At 32.6% G+C, this 15,262-nt stretch overlaps 1 protein-coding gene across 1 annotated transcript in view; it reads left to right on the top strand.

Annotated features, from left to right (window-relative positions):
- The window catches only part of Nkain2 (sodium/potassium transporting ATPase interacting 2), a 976,459-nt gene that overhangs the window by 57,668 nt on the left and 903,529 nt on the right, over nt 1–15,262 (top strand). The gene's annotated exons all lie outside the window — the stretch shown is intronic.

Here is a 15,262-nt window from a genome sequence, read left to right as displayed (position 1 = left end):
TTCATGTGACCAGTACATTCTCTCCATATGGATGGGAAACCAAATCCTAATCAAAAGAGTATGAGAGCCAGGTGTTAGTCCTAGCTACTTGGGAGGCTGATATTTGGAGGATTGTGATTTGAGGCTGACCTGGGCAAAAAGTTCACAAGATTCCATCCTATCTTTCTTAATATTTGGGTGCTAGTGGCATACACGGCTGTCATTCCAGCTACTTGAGGGAAGCTGAGATCGTGAGAATTGCAGTTCCAGACCATACTGGGCAAAAATGTCCCTCAGACCCCATTTCAACAGAAAAAAGGTTGGAATGATGTCACATACCTGTCATTCCAGTGATGGTGGGAAGTGCAAAATTAGAGGACTGCAGTCCAGGCCCGCCTGGGCAAAAAGCAGGTCCCTATCTCAAAACTAACCATAGGAAAAATGTGTGGAGGTGTGGCTCAAGTGGTAGAGTGCCTTCCTGGCAAGCAGGAGTCCTGAGTTCAGATCCCAGTACTATAGGAATGAGGGTGGGGAAGGGTATGTGATGAATCAGATGAGTCAATGGGTCAGTAGGGTTAGGCTGGTTGCAGTGATGAGCCAAATACTCCAATAAGCCTACTGGAGTACTTCTGTCATCTTCACAGGATTTTCTTTATCTCCTGTTATAGACACACCAGGCATAAATTTTCTCTGGACCTTTAAGTTGTAATACTTTCTTTTAAAGAGACAGCCAATTCAAGACTTGACACATCTCCCCAGCTGTTGTCCATCAGTGTCTTTAAGAGTGTGCTAAGAAGAAGTATTTTAGCAGGCAAGTCATCCATTGGTTTTGTTCTCCACCCCCTATTTCATCTGAAATTTTCTCATATGCCTTAGGAGAACAATGATCATCTTAGTATTTGCCTGTTTCCTTTTGAGAAGAAAGCTTACTTGTTATTTTGTTAGGTAACATTGCATGTCTGAATCATCCTTCATGCTGCACTGAACCTCCTGGATGATTAATATATAGCATCTGGTTCTCCAGAATTTCCCTAAACAGCAGCAGAGTGCTTCCATACTCATGTGCTGAGGCTGATATATATATATACATATATTTTCCTCCTGCACCTTTTTCATAAAAATGAAAAAAACTTCCAAGAAGCATCTAAAAAATAGTTTCCCCAAACAGTAAATGCAAGGCGAGAGTGTGAATTTGATTGAGTACCATTATATTCTAAAAATTTTAAAATCATACTGTACAATAATGTATACACCATTGTATTCTAAAATTTAAAAATATTAATGTACAGTAAAGTATACACCATTGTATTCTGAAAATTTAAAATAATACTGTACTTATCTCTAGTAAACTTCTTGAACTTTCTAGATATGAAAAATCATCTCTCTTTACTCTTTATCACCCTCTCTTGCATTTCTCTTTCATGTAATGTTTCTTTGCCTCTCATTTGATCCAACTTTGTGTTAGCTTCCTTAAGAAAACCTGAAACAATAGCTACTGTTTAGATATGTCCTCACTGATTCAATTGTACTGCCAAGTTCCTTTCCAGTGCCTCTCCTCACCCCAGCTCAGTCAAGTGGTTATCTTCACAGATGTCTGGAGCAGGGAAAAGAGGCTTTAAGAAGTTTTTGGGATCCAACTGATAGACTTCCAAATCTGTGTTCTTTCCACATCATGTTTCCTCTTCTGCCTATGAAACTATTTGGAACAAGTGATGATTTCTATATATGTGCTCACTTCACAATTACTACCAGCACTTCTAAGTCTTCTGTCTACTTTTAATAAATACTCTGAATAAATCATAACCAAGAGAAGCAAAGTAAATGTAAACTGAAGCCAGAAACAAATAAGAGGGAGTCTATTTCATTTCAGTAGCATTTCCTAGAGGTCAGGAGCATAGATTTTTAAATATCTGTTCAGGTCTAATATTACATGTGTGTCCAAAATTAATCCAATTTATAAAGGTCAATAATGTAAAGTGTATTCTGGTGTTTGGGTAAAAATTTATAATGGACTATAATACGATGATGTTTCAGTAATTTATAACCCTGGTGATACACTATTGGAAGACATCTAGAAATGATAAAGATAGATTTTTGTCATTTCCTTACAGAAACAGTAATCTGAAATTCATGCTGAATTTTATTGAGATTCTGTCCCTAGATAACATTATAATAAGTCATTGTCTCTCTGATTCTGTAATCTTAGGGAAAATATGTCAAATAATCCTAGGGTTATATAATTCATTTTTTGTCTTCTGAGTAGAAAACTCCAGAATGTCAAACATAATCTCTTTTTTCTCCTAGATTGTTCTGGACTTTAAAAATTAGGAGTTTAACTACAGTTATATTTCACCTTTCAAGTTAAAATTTCCCTCTGGTTTAATTTCCTTTTAATTTATTTTGATATTTGATGTGAATCAAAATTTTGTTTGTACCACAACATAACCAATTAACTATGTGTTAAAAAAATCAAGAAAACTTATGAGGTTAATAGATTTCAAAATGCATGTATATGATAATTTTATAATATACATATATAGTATAAACTAAAAGTATGTTTATCTAGTTATAACTTTGGAATGAAAATAATTCTGTTATTACTACCACCACCACCACCACCCTCATCTTCCTAGATGATATAATATAATCCAAAAGGCTTCTATCTAAATTCTAGCTCTGTTACTATTGCCCATCTTCTCTAAGCCTCAGTGCCCTAATGTGTAAAATGGGAGGATTGCTTATTCATTTGTATGGTGAGGAGTAAATGACATAAAACATATGGTCCTTATCAGGATTCCTGGTATTCCCCTCCATGGCCACTGAAACTCAACATTGAAATGCCCTGTTGTAGCTTCCCTGTAGCCAATCATTTAAAATTCATTTCCAACAGTATGTTAATTGTATTGCTAAGGCTAATTCAATGCCTTGAGTCAAGTAATACATCTTAACATCCATGAGACACTGCATTTTACCTCCCAGTCTATTCCCTCGTCTTCTGTGGCTACCCTCTGTGATTTAATAAACTGAACTTCTGTCTATTAATACTTACTCTTTCCTTTTGCAACAACTAATAACAACTGCAATGATGAATAACTTATTCTGAATCTGTTTTACTTATTTGTCCCCTCATTCTTTTTTAATACTTCCAAATGAAATTTCATTTTGTACCACTTTGTTTTTATAAAAAAATGAAACTTTCCACTTGTACTAGCAAATTGGATAATTAAGGTAGAAGAAAAAGACAAAAGACTGCTATAGCTTTTTTTTTTTACTGTATCATTCATTAAGTTGTGATCCAATGATGTCACCCTGAGAAGACTAATCCTGGCAGTAGCAATAACTGGCAGCATAGCTGATCTGTGTTCAGACCCTCTTGGTCTGTGAACAGCAATTGGAGCAGGGTTTATCCTCTCCTTGTCCGATGTTCCTGCTGGGCTTAGATCCCCTAATCCTATGCCCATTCACAACTCAAAGGGCAATGATGGAATGTAGTGAGGGTAAAAATTCTCTCCTAAATAAAAATTTGGCCTTCTCTTCCTCTACTGACCACCTTGACCCTTTCTGTCTCAGCCAGGCAGAGCAAGGTTAATTTGCTATGGTCCTTTTTTTCTGTTTTGTTGGCTATAACAATAAAGATAGGTAATAAATCCAAGTATATGGTTGTCATAAAAGTTATACTTAATAACAAACATTTCACATCTTTATATTGTATATATCTTTTTTTTGCTCAGCTATATAGAATAAAATACCAGAGCATATGATAATTTTTTAAAGACAGAAATTACCTCCTCCAGGCAGGTTGTATTTTCTTTCATTGTTTGCTTACTTGCTTTGTTTTTCTTTTGTTCTTGTTGAAAGCATGAGAAAGGCATAAAAATAGTTTTGGAATCTATCAGACAGTGTCACTGATTTCTACAGCCTGTTTTAAATATTAGAAGTAGTGAGACCATAATTGGTTCCAGTTTTGTGAACTTTACAATGTAGATACATAAGCAGGGCACTGCAGATAACTTACAAGGAAGAATTCAATGACCCTCTCTTTCAAAATCAAATAAATCACTTTCCATCTCTGGATTCCTAAATGCAAGATTCACTCCTTTAACAGGTGTTTTTTTTGGCTGTGCCCCATCTATAAAGACTGTTATGGAAGAGACCAAAACTGCCTCTCTACTCTTACTGAACAAGTGTTTTCACAGCAGAGACAATATACAAAAATATATAATGAGTCAGGAGGATAGAGATTTGGAGGTAGAGAAGTTGAAATTTTACTTTGAATGGACAAGTGTTTCTGGTAACATTTGAACAAATCCTGAATTACTGTGTGTTTATCTGGAAGAAGAACATTCTGGGAAGACAGAACAGTAAATGCAAAGATCCTGAGGTGAAAATAGGGTTAGATAATATAAGTTTTTAAAAATATAACAAGAATAAAAATTAAATAAACTGAGCATATTCACTATACTTGTGTTTTGTATTTGTCTTTGAAACTAAAAGGTAGGTTAACTGAATCTAGTTAACCTCCTAGAAATTAATTGGTTTTATAGGGAAATTAGTAAAAAATAGTAAGTCAACCTTTAATAATTAAAAATTTACACAGCAGTACCCTGGTTAATTATCTTTGCTTTTGTTGACTATTTGCTGTATTTTTATAGTCATCTCTGCTCCAAGAATACTTTTACATTTTTCTCTGTTCTTTTTAATTAAGTCAAATGAACTGTCTTCTGAAAAGATCAAACATTCTTAGGGCCTTTTTAGTCAAAACTAAGAAAAATATCTCTAAATATCTCTTAAAATTGTTAATAGGCCTAATAGCTTCTTTTCGATGTGAGCATCCATGGCTATTGAGAAATTAATATAGGAAATGTCTACTGTATCATTTATGGAATTGGCCACTTGGAAATTTTGGTAATTTTATCCTGATGCTACATTTTTTCAAAACAATAATTACAAAAGTTTATAGAAAGTCATTAAAGGTTAATAAAAAGCTGTATCTGATACTATTTCTCCATGAGATGTCTTGTCTTCACTTCATTCTGGAAGAATCTTGATGAAAGATAGCTCTAGAATGGTATTTATTCTAGTAAGAAATATTTTTATACTCTTATTAAACCACATGGAAATCTCTACCTTTTGGAGCTCTTCCTTATTTTACTCTTTTAATATTCATTCATTTCATTACATTATTCATTAAAGTATTCTCATCAAATTATTAAATAATTAAAATATTCATTTAATATTCAAAAAAGAAATGAGAGATACACTATATTTACCTTAGTTTGTTAGAGATTTTATTCAGTATATAAAATATTTCCAAATCTTAACATTAATATAGAAATTTCTCAGCTTGCTTTAAAGCAATACCAGTGCTCTTTGGAATTTCAAATGGCTTGATGTGCATTAGCTAGTATGTATTCCTCCCAGGAAACATGAGTCTCCGTGGTTATGTGTCAAGCCATTGCCACTGTGCTAACAAAAACAGCGATTGCTGCATGTGCCTAGCAAGCACAAGTCTCTGAGTTCAAACCCCAGTACCACCAAAAAAAAATTAACAAATAAACAAAAAGGAATGGTTTGGACAATCAAAGAGAAGAAAGACTTTTTGAATACTGAAAAGAAATGCATGAGTAAGTTACAGTGATGGATAATGTGCCAGTCACTTTAAAAATGTAACTGTGCAAGGCACTGTTTCTAAAATTTCAGATTGCCTAATGTACCTAAATATGTTTTCATTCGTTGCGTTAAAACAATAACCTTATACTCTGTGAAATAGTAGAAACTGTATTCTGAGTGCATAGATGGTTTTGGAATCTTATCTCCCAAGTATACATATACCAAGAGTATGACAATACTTAGGCAAACCTGACTTTCCCTCATGGAAGACATAGCTGGAAGAAAATTTTCTTTATTACTTTCACTCAAGGCCTTTGCTTATTTAGTCATCTGTCCTTCAACCTATTATAATCTCCTTCCCAGAAATTCCAGAGGTTCACAGGAAACAAACTGGATTCTTAATTAGCAAATATGATGCACAAACTTTAATCTTGTCTTATCATCTGAGGAGCATTTGCCTGTGGAATTCTCATGTTCTCTTGTCAAAAATTTCTCTTCACCTTGAGTTATGCTTCCCCTTGCCTGGGTACCTCCATTTTCCTTCATTTTTAAAAATTAAATTCTCTTCATTCAGCAGCCACATTTAGGGTTCCATATTTGTCATTTCTCACTTATTTGTAAAAATTTCATACTTGTCCATGGTGATTTTAAATACTATTTACATAAATAACTTTCTATTCTTGTCCATATTTTCTTTCTGAGCTTCAAAGTCTATTCCCAAATAAACCTGGGGAGACATTTCAATTATGTCTCTAACCATTCTTACTTAAACAGCTACTGGGTTTTCTAGACTTTATCTCCTGAATATCTCTTAGTGTGAGGTACATTTTATCCTTCATCTCCACTGGCACTCTTGGTCTTGTCTGCTCTCCCTTGGAATATTTTAGTACCTTTACTACTGTAATTCCTGGTCTTAAAATTTGTTCATAGTTAGTTATGTCATTAGGAACAAGTCATATTCCCCAATAGTGTATTACTGCTTAGCTATTTTCATAATCTTTTCTTTTGCCACTTTACTTTTTTACAGTATAAACTGTAATGCATTAAATGGGAACTAGATAAATTGCATAGTTCAGCATCCATAGGGACACATTTTATGTAATTTAATTGGATTCATACCTTTTTCTTGACTGACTGCAATATCAGTGCTTTCTTCTAGAAGAACTTTGAGGGAACACATGCCTTTCTATTTAATTTACGTGCAGAAAAAACCACTCCCCCACAAGGGACTTGTTCTGTACCCATGGCATCCTCTTACTATAACAAACATTTGATTATGGTTGGTTTGCAAGAAATTCAAAACTCTAAGTAGCTGTGGGGAGAGCCAAAAGAAACAATCTTTGAAGAGACAGTCCTAAAAGCCATTTTTGCACATAGGAAAAAGAGACAGTCTTTATGAAGTCATAGTAGTTCCTGATTTGTCATACAAATGTTTGCTTTCTTCTTATCTTTTATGAGAATTGAATGTACTTAGTCAAAATGTGATAATCTTTCTACAGCATTTTAAAACGAATAACTAGACTTGGCAGTATAGTGTGATAAAGAGCTCAGATTTAGGAATTTTCACAAAATTCAACCATTATTTTTTGGCTTTATTATATACATGATGCTTATCTGACCAGTGAAGATAAATCAGGTAAGAAAAGGGACAAAAATTCTTGTTCTGATGCAGTTTACATTTAAGAAATGAGACAGACAATGGACAATAAAATAAATAAACCATATGAAATTTCAAGTGGTGAAGTGCTGTAGGGAAAATAAGTAGCCAGTGGTTAGGGAAAGCTGTTATGTGAGATAGGGGGGTGAAGGTTGGTTCCCATATAGAGTTAACTATACATAAATATACACTGTTTATTCATTTTTTTTGCGTTTCATGACTGATAAATTTTGCCCCTTCTTTTAAAATTTTATTTGTTTAAAATAATTTTTTGACAGAGGAGCAAGAAAAAAATGGCTTATGTTATGCCATCTGCTTCTTTTACATTTCTCTCATGAAAATTCTCCAAGAGAATATCGTGTCTCCTGGATGCCAATTTCATTGTCACAGAGCCTGTTACACCTTAGGTTTTAACACTGACCTGCCATGTGGTCATCAGTATTGGCTTATTGGGTACTAACGTTGCCATCATAGGGAACATTTAGCTATACATCTGGGTTTCAAGGAAATAAATGTTTCCCAACCCTCTTCTGCTGCATTCATGGTGGATTCCTGAATTCTATTTTGTAGCAACATTGTATTGTATTGTATCTGCAGTTCAAATATATAAACTCTGATTTAAAAATGAGATGAGAAACACTCCAAATTGTTGGGTTGGTCAAAGTCTAATCTCTTATCTTTGAATGCTGAATCCTGATCTGAGAAGCATGCCCACCTGTTTATAACCCTGACTAGGAAAAGCCATGACTGGGAAGTGGAAATTATATGCCATCATTACTTAGTGCATTTCAGCAACCATTAGATTGGGTACAGTTCTTAATATGGAGCCTGAAGGGGCTTATTTTGGTACTAAGTGAAATAATTCCTTAAAACAAAACTATTAATGCAATTTTAAAATATAACTCACTGCTCCAAAATTGTATTTTTTCAGAATTACTGATTCTTATTACAATGAGACATAGCAATATTATGCTGAAAAAAAGATTCATAAAAATTGAATGGGCTTATAAAATGTTTTTATCATATTTTCTCATAATAAAAATATGTCTACTGGGGAAAATGGGAAAAACACATAAAGTTGTAATGAAGAAAATAAAAACTGCTTATCATCCAACTGAGGACACACAACTACAGTTATTATTAGCAGATGAATCTTGGAATTTTTTCTCTATATACATATGTATATATATGTAATAAATGAATATATATTCATGACTATAGAGTTTAATAATTTGACATAATACTATTTGTACTATTGTACCCCACTTTTCCACATAATTACAGGTACATGGGAAAAATTTAATGACTGTATTATATTTTGTGAATAATAATATGTTACTTTTCTCCTACCGAGAACTTTAGGTTGTTCTGCTCTTTTTGGAAACTTTATCCTACTCATAATGCCAAAAGGAGTAATTTTATAATTATATATTTAACAGCATATCTGTTTATTTCCTTAGCATAAATTCCCCAAATGGTATTATTTGATTAAAATGGATAAATATGTAATGGTTATTTTTACATATTGTCACATAACTTCCTACTTGCATAAAAGTATGATGTATTTTAATAATTTTTGTCAACTTGCTTCTTTAAATGTAGTTTGCCTGCTTCAACTTACATGACTTGAATTTTGGGACAGTTAAAGATTTAATCATATGATTATTTGCTGTCTGTATATCTTCTGTGAATTCTGTCAGTGTTTTTACCCCTTTTTCTTATTACTGTTTTCATTGCGATATTAATATTTTAATTATTGGTTGCTGAGGTAAGTATACATTTGTCATATTTATTTTAAATTTTGTTTTCTAATTGGGTTTCATTTTAATTTTCCCAATTTTTTTTAAGATTTAAACTAGATTTTAATATTTTATATGATTAAACCTACTTGTTTATCCTCTGTAATTTTATTCCATATTTTTATGCTTATGAGAGCTTATGGATATGGGAAGTATTTACTTGTCTAGAGTGCTTTGATTGGTTATTTTTGGTATGCTAAAATAGTATTTTACTTATTTTCCCTTATTTAGCAAATGTCCTTAGCAACACTTACTGAATAATCTCTTTAAAATTCCTTTATAAAATTGTTTTTATTGCTATTATAAATACTATGTATTATTATTAATATGCAATGTTACATACCAAGTTCACATATAGTTCAGGAATTTTCAGGGCAATTTCTTTTTAGTTTTTGCTATTTTGACAACTATTGTGTGTGATCACATTGTTAAAATCATTTCAGTATGTGCATATTTACCCAACAGAGCATTTACTTTTGAATGTGTTTAGCTATTCTATGTTAATTTAGTCAACCAAATAAATAGTTGTGAGACCCTTATTTATTTTTCTCAATGGAATGTCAGCAGATTATTCTGGAATTTATTGCTATATTTCCAGAAATCTGCCTTTTTATATGTATCTCTTCACTTACATAAGATATTTTTCTATTTATTCCAAATTATTTTTTGATTTTTCTATAAATTTATCATATTTTACTATATGTGTCATTGTTTTTGCTAGAAAATTTGGGTCACTTATGATTTTATAGCTTATGTGCATTAGACTTTACTTGATGTTGTAAAACAGGTTTTACATATATATTGAGATGTGTGTGTGTGTTTGTGTGTGTAAAGATGTCTATATATGGTGTCTTTCCAGAAATACACAGCCAAGAGGATATCTGTGTATATTAATATACAAGATACAAACATAAGATTTATTTTAAGCAGTTGGCTCAGATGATTATGGAGGCTAAAAGTCGCACACTTTGCTATTAGCAAGCTAGAGACCAAGGAAAGCAGTGGTGTTTGAAAGCCTGAGAGCCAGAGCTGATAGCGTAGATAGCAATCCAAGTCTGAAGGCCTGAGAACAAGTATCACAGAAGGCAGCAGAAGACTAATGCTTCAGCTCAGGGAACAGAGAGGAAACTGAACCTTTTTTTCCCCTTTTTCATTCTATGCAGGCCCTCAAAGGATTGGATGATGCCCACCCACAAAGGGAAGGTCCATATACTTTTCTCAGTCTTCCAACTCAAATATCAGTCTCTTCTGGAAACACCCTTATGAACACACTCAGAAATAATGTAATATGTAGCTCAGTCTAGTTGACACATAAAATTAACTAATACAATAGAATAAGTATTAATTATTTTAGTCTTTTTTCCTTTTTCCTTACTGACTTAAATATATCATTTCCCTGCATAAAAATACCTTAAAATGTCAATAATGTTATCTTCTTATTTCCAGTACTTAAATCTGTTTTATGTCTGATAACACTGGCTAAAATTTCTAGAAAGTTATGTACTAATAATTGTTTTAGTCCTGATTTTCCTGGAAATACATCTTTTGTTTCTCTTTTAATATTGCTCAAAGTATAAATTCTATCTCTCTTTTCCTATGAAGTACATTTAAAATCAAGAATACTAAAGCCATTTTTAGTTTCTACTGAATTTGTAACTTTTTTCTTTGATGTGTTACTATTTGAAATTGAATGAGTACATTTCTGAATATGAATATTAAGTACTTCTTTTATTATTGTCATCTTCCATGTCATGGTAGCTGTTGCTTTTTTACTCTGTTATTCAATTTGTATTCGTTATTTTTTTACAACATATATTCATTGTAATCAGATTTTTTTGTGAGTATAGGATGTATGGGATTTCAGGCCAACAAAAATTCAGTTTTAATATCAGTATTACGAGATTTTAGGTTTATGCCAATGCACTCTGTAGATGATGATAGAAAATGATAGATAGGGATAGAATAGCCTATAATCTATATTTGCCTACTCCTTTTCCTTCATATCTCCCCCATCCTAATTTCCCCCTCCTCTTTTAATGCTGTTTTGGACAGCTTTTGGGTTTGAGGATAGAGTTACACTGTATCAGATTAATTAGGTCAGTTTCTGTATGTCAAATCTCATCATGTAGCATAGCCTCTAAAACTTTGATAAGTATTTAATAAACTTTATTTTCATAAATGACATTTGAAAGTAGCTTTTGGCAATCATTTTGCTATATTACTTTTTAATTCAATTTTATTGCTGAATTTTGTCTCCCTCAGTAATTTACATTTTTTAGACTTTCTTACATAACCACACACAGTATTTCCTGAAGTAACTTGTCTGTTACATCTTTAACTTTAAAATAACTTTCATATGTACATTTTTTCATTTCTCATTTTATTAGGTTTGTCTATGCTATTATTTTCTTTTAAAAGACATCAAATCCTTTATTCAGTGAGTTGTCAAGACCTTTCACAGAAACATCAGACCTTTCAATTCTTTTCCAGACTATTTTTATTGCCATTGATTTTCTTCAGACTTTTGTACCTTTTGGGGGAGGTGTCCTGGGTTTCCAGAGTCTTTTAAAACTCTTTTCCTCCAGGCCAGATTACATGTTGTCTTTTAGTATAATTTTCCAACCTCCGAATACATTTAGTCAGAATTTTAATTATTCTCACTTATTTTCAGTATAAACTCTAGTTCTGTGGTGCTACGACCCAGTTCTCATGCTCTGAACTCTGCCTGTTGTGATTATCTCTCTCCTTCCTTTCTGTATTCTGTATGTCCGTAATGCTCGACCTTAATGAAGTCTTTATGTGGCCCCTCCTCTGTTCCTCTTCTCTCCCTCTGCCACCCTCACACATATTCATGTCTAACTCAACACTTTACTCCAGAACAGCTTCTCCATGATAAATTATTTTGACCTTTTTAGCAGAGGTAATGCTTCTTCCTTCATTTTTCCATTATGGATTTTTCTATTTTAGTGCTGAAATTGTTTTTTTAGAAACTTATTTCCCCCAGAAGACTTATTTTTTTCATCCTCTAACCTATAAAATATAATAAAGCAATAGTTTACACTATTACATGTACATAATGTTATTGAGAAGTTTTATTAAATGTTTTCTGTTTTGAGACATTGGCTTGCCTGTTGGGAGCTGAAAGAAAGTTATCACAGTCATGCCATCAGCTCAAGATCAGGTGGAACTTAATGTAAATAATCCAAATGCTTTTGATGAATGTGGTTCATGTATGTTGCTCAAATTCATGAGTTCTCTATGGAGCATAGTTTGTTTCTCACACATACATAAATCTAAAGGATGTCCATAAGGCAGGATTTCATATTTTATTCTGCACATACCCTGTCCCATCTTGTTACAGTGAAGGCTAAGTTGCCAAAATACAGTGGCTTTAAGGAACATATAAATTCTTATTGCTCATCTAATGTATATATGCACATAAATAAATATATTATACATATGTGCATACCTGTATCTATATCTATCTATAACTATCTATCTATCTATCTATCTATCTATCTACCTACCTGTCTGTCTGTCTACCTATCTATCTATTTTGCGGTACTGAGGTTGAATTCAGGCCCTTATGCTTGCTAGGCAAATGTTCTACCACTTGAGCCACACTTTCATCTCCCAAGTAGATGGGATTACAAGTGTGTCCCACCACAACTAGTTGTTTTTTTTTTTTTTCAGATAGAATCTCACTACCTTTTTTGCCCAGGCTGGCCTCAAATCACAATCTTCTATCTCCAACTCCTGTGTAGCTGGGATTACAGATATACATACCACCGTGTCCTGCCCCTTCATCTAATATTTTTTGAAGTATGTGACTCAGGTTGTGGGTACAGCTCTTCTCCCAGTTGTTATTTGAGATCTCAGTTTCTTTCATCTTGTCTTTTTCCATAACCTAGTGGCATGATTACTCCTGGAACAAAAGCACCTTAGTGTTCTAGCTAGCAGAGGGGAGGGAGAAAGAGAGAAAAGAGAGGGCATTGTAGGTCCAGAAATTGCACATGTCCATTCTTCATACATTCAATCTAGGAAACATTAGTAAAATGGGAACACCTGCTCTGGAGAACATAAAATGTTGCTGGGGTAGCCCCCACAGCTGGTGAAGGAGAGATTAGAATTCAATGATCCATTAGCAGCCACTGTTTTCTATCTCTAATAAAAAAGTTTCATATTTGAAAAATATGGGAATCACATATTAAACTCAAAAGGGACATTTATTGGCACAGGGAGTTTACCATTGCTTTTGTTTTAGAACTACCAGTCATTTGGACCATTGAGGAATAAATATATTGCTTGTATAAAATAACTTGATGTGCTTTTGTGAACCACTTGGGTATAATCAAAGGGTGAAGTGTTGGGTTTCAGAGTGTATAACCTGGGGAATAAAGATACTTACTTTAAAAACTTTCATCTCATTTTCCTCTTCAATCCTTATTTTAACAAGAAAAGTTATCTTTGACAAAATGGTAAATATTTCTCTAAAAGAGTTTTTATTGCATTTTTATTGCAAATTTTATTGCATTTGAAGAGGCTCTTTAGTAAGCTTTAGTGTTGCTGAAAAGAAATACCAGATATAATTCTACAAATTTCCATCAAAGGCATATTGAAGGATGGAAGCCTGTAAGAGGAAAGCTTAACAAGACCTGCAACAGTGTACTGACTAAACTGTGGCTAAGGATTTCATCGTAAAGAATGAGTCAGAAAAATGGAAGCAAGTTTGTGGATATGCGGAATGTTTTTTTCTCAGCTGACCACTGAATGAGAACTCAGGAAGATCAGGAGAAGCAATACATGTTAGATGAAATGAGTGGGTTTAGAGTGAAACTTGATGTTGTGTATCTACTATTATAATTTGGATTGATCATTCAGGAACTACCTTGCCAACCAATTGCATAGAAAATGCATTATCTTTCTTTCATAAGGAATCATTTCTAGACTCTATTTTTTGTATATATACCCATTTAAAATGTTTCCAGTTCGTGCATTTCATATACAGTCCTTCACTCTAGTAATAAAAAGATTTGGAGTTCAAAGTATGAAATTATATTAGGATAGTTCTCTAGTTACTAATATGACAGAAACTTGAGAATGGTGTTTCATGCTGTAAATGACTGTCATGATACATATATCTTAAATAAATACATAAACATTTGATTAAATGTAGACTGTCTGCCAGATATGAGGAAGTGAGAATAAGCAGGATAATTTTGACACATTGTACAGATTTTTAATAAGGTGCTGTTTTTTAATAATATAATATGTTACTATTAACTATAACATTAACAAATAGAAGGCTACTCTATCTTAAAATTTGAAAGACCTTATATTTGATTAGTCATTTTTAAATTCACATAAAGAATGCACAGACTAAAATCTATTCAATTTTTTTCAGAAATTAAAGAGAATGCTAACATTTTTCATGTTTGTGATATTCATAATCCATAATTTACATATGTAAGAACTAATTCTTCATATAACTCAATGTTAAATCTCATTTCAAATTTTCACATACTAAAATATATAAATAGCATATTTCAAAAATAATAGTGTAGATTGTCACATGTTGAGTAAATTCAGACACAATACATTCTGGAACTTTAGTCATTAATATGGAAGAAAATATTTGGGGTATAAGAATAAAATAGACGTCATCAGTGTCCCTTTACATTCTATAAAAATTTGATTTTAATAATTACTTTATCACTGATACTCTTTTGTATGCTTTGAAATAGGGAAATTAATTCAGTTTTGTTTTTCATAAATCACTTGTAAGTCTAGGTGGCAGAGTAGAAGTAAGTAATTTTCTGCTTCTATTTATGAATTTAAATGCAGAATACTTTGTTTACTGTTGTGGTCTAACTTTATGATAACATAATGCATATGTGCTTGGAATTTATATTTAACTCAATATTCAGATCAGGTTCGCATGTATTTGTGTATTTGGGGGACATCTTTAACAACTGCCTATTTTGTGAACAAAAATTCAAGTCTTTCCTCCACTAAAATGTCAATTTTATGCATGTCATTTATGTCATTATGTAAACTTTTGATAACTGGAATCTTGTAGCACAAATTTATAGTATATTATTCGTACTCATTTGTTTAATGATATTTCTTGTGTCTTCTTGTAATGTGTCTTCTACAAGTTAAGCAAGGCCAATTGGAGCAAGAAAAACAAAACAAAACATGAATGTATGTATGGACT

Source organism: Castor canadensis, chromosome 1, assembly GCF_047511655.1.
Source record: "Castor canadensis chromosome 1, mCasCan1.hap1v2, whole genome shotgun sequence".
NCBI lineage: Eukaryota > Metazoa > Chordata > Mammalia > Rodentia > Castoridae > Castor > Castor canadensis.
The sequence above is the reverse complement of the archived record's forward strand: the minus strand, read 5'-3'. Positions and strand labels throughout refer to the sequence as shown.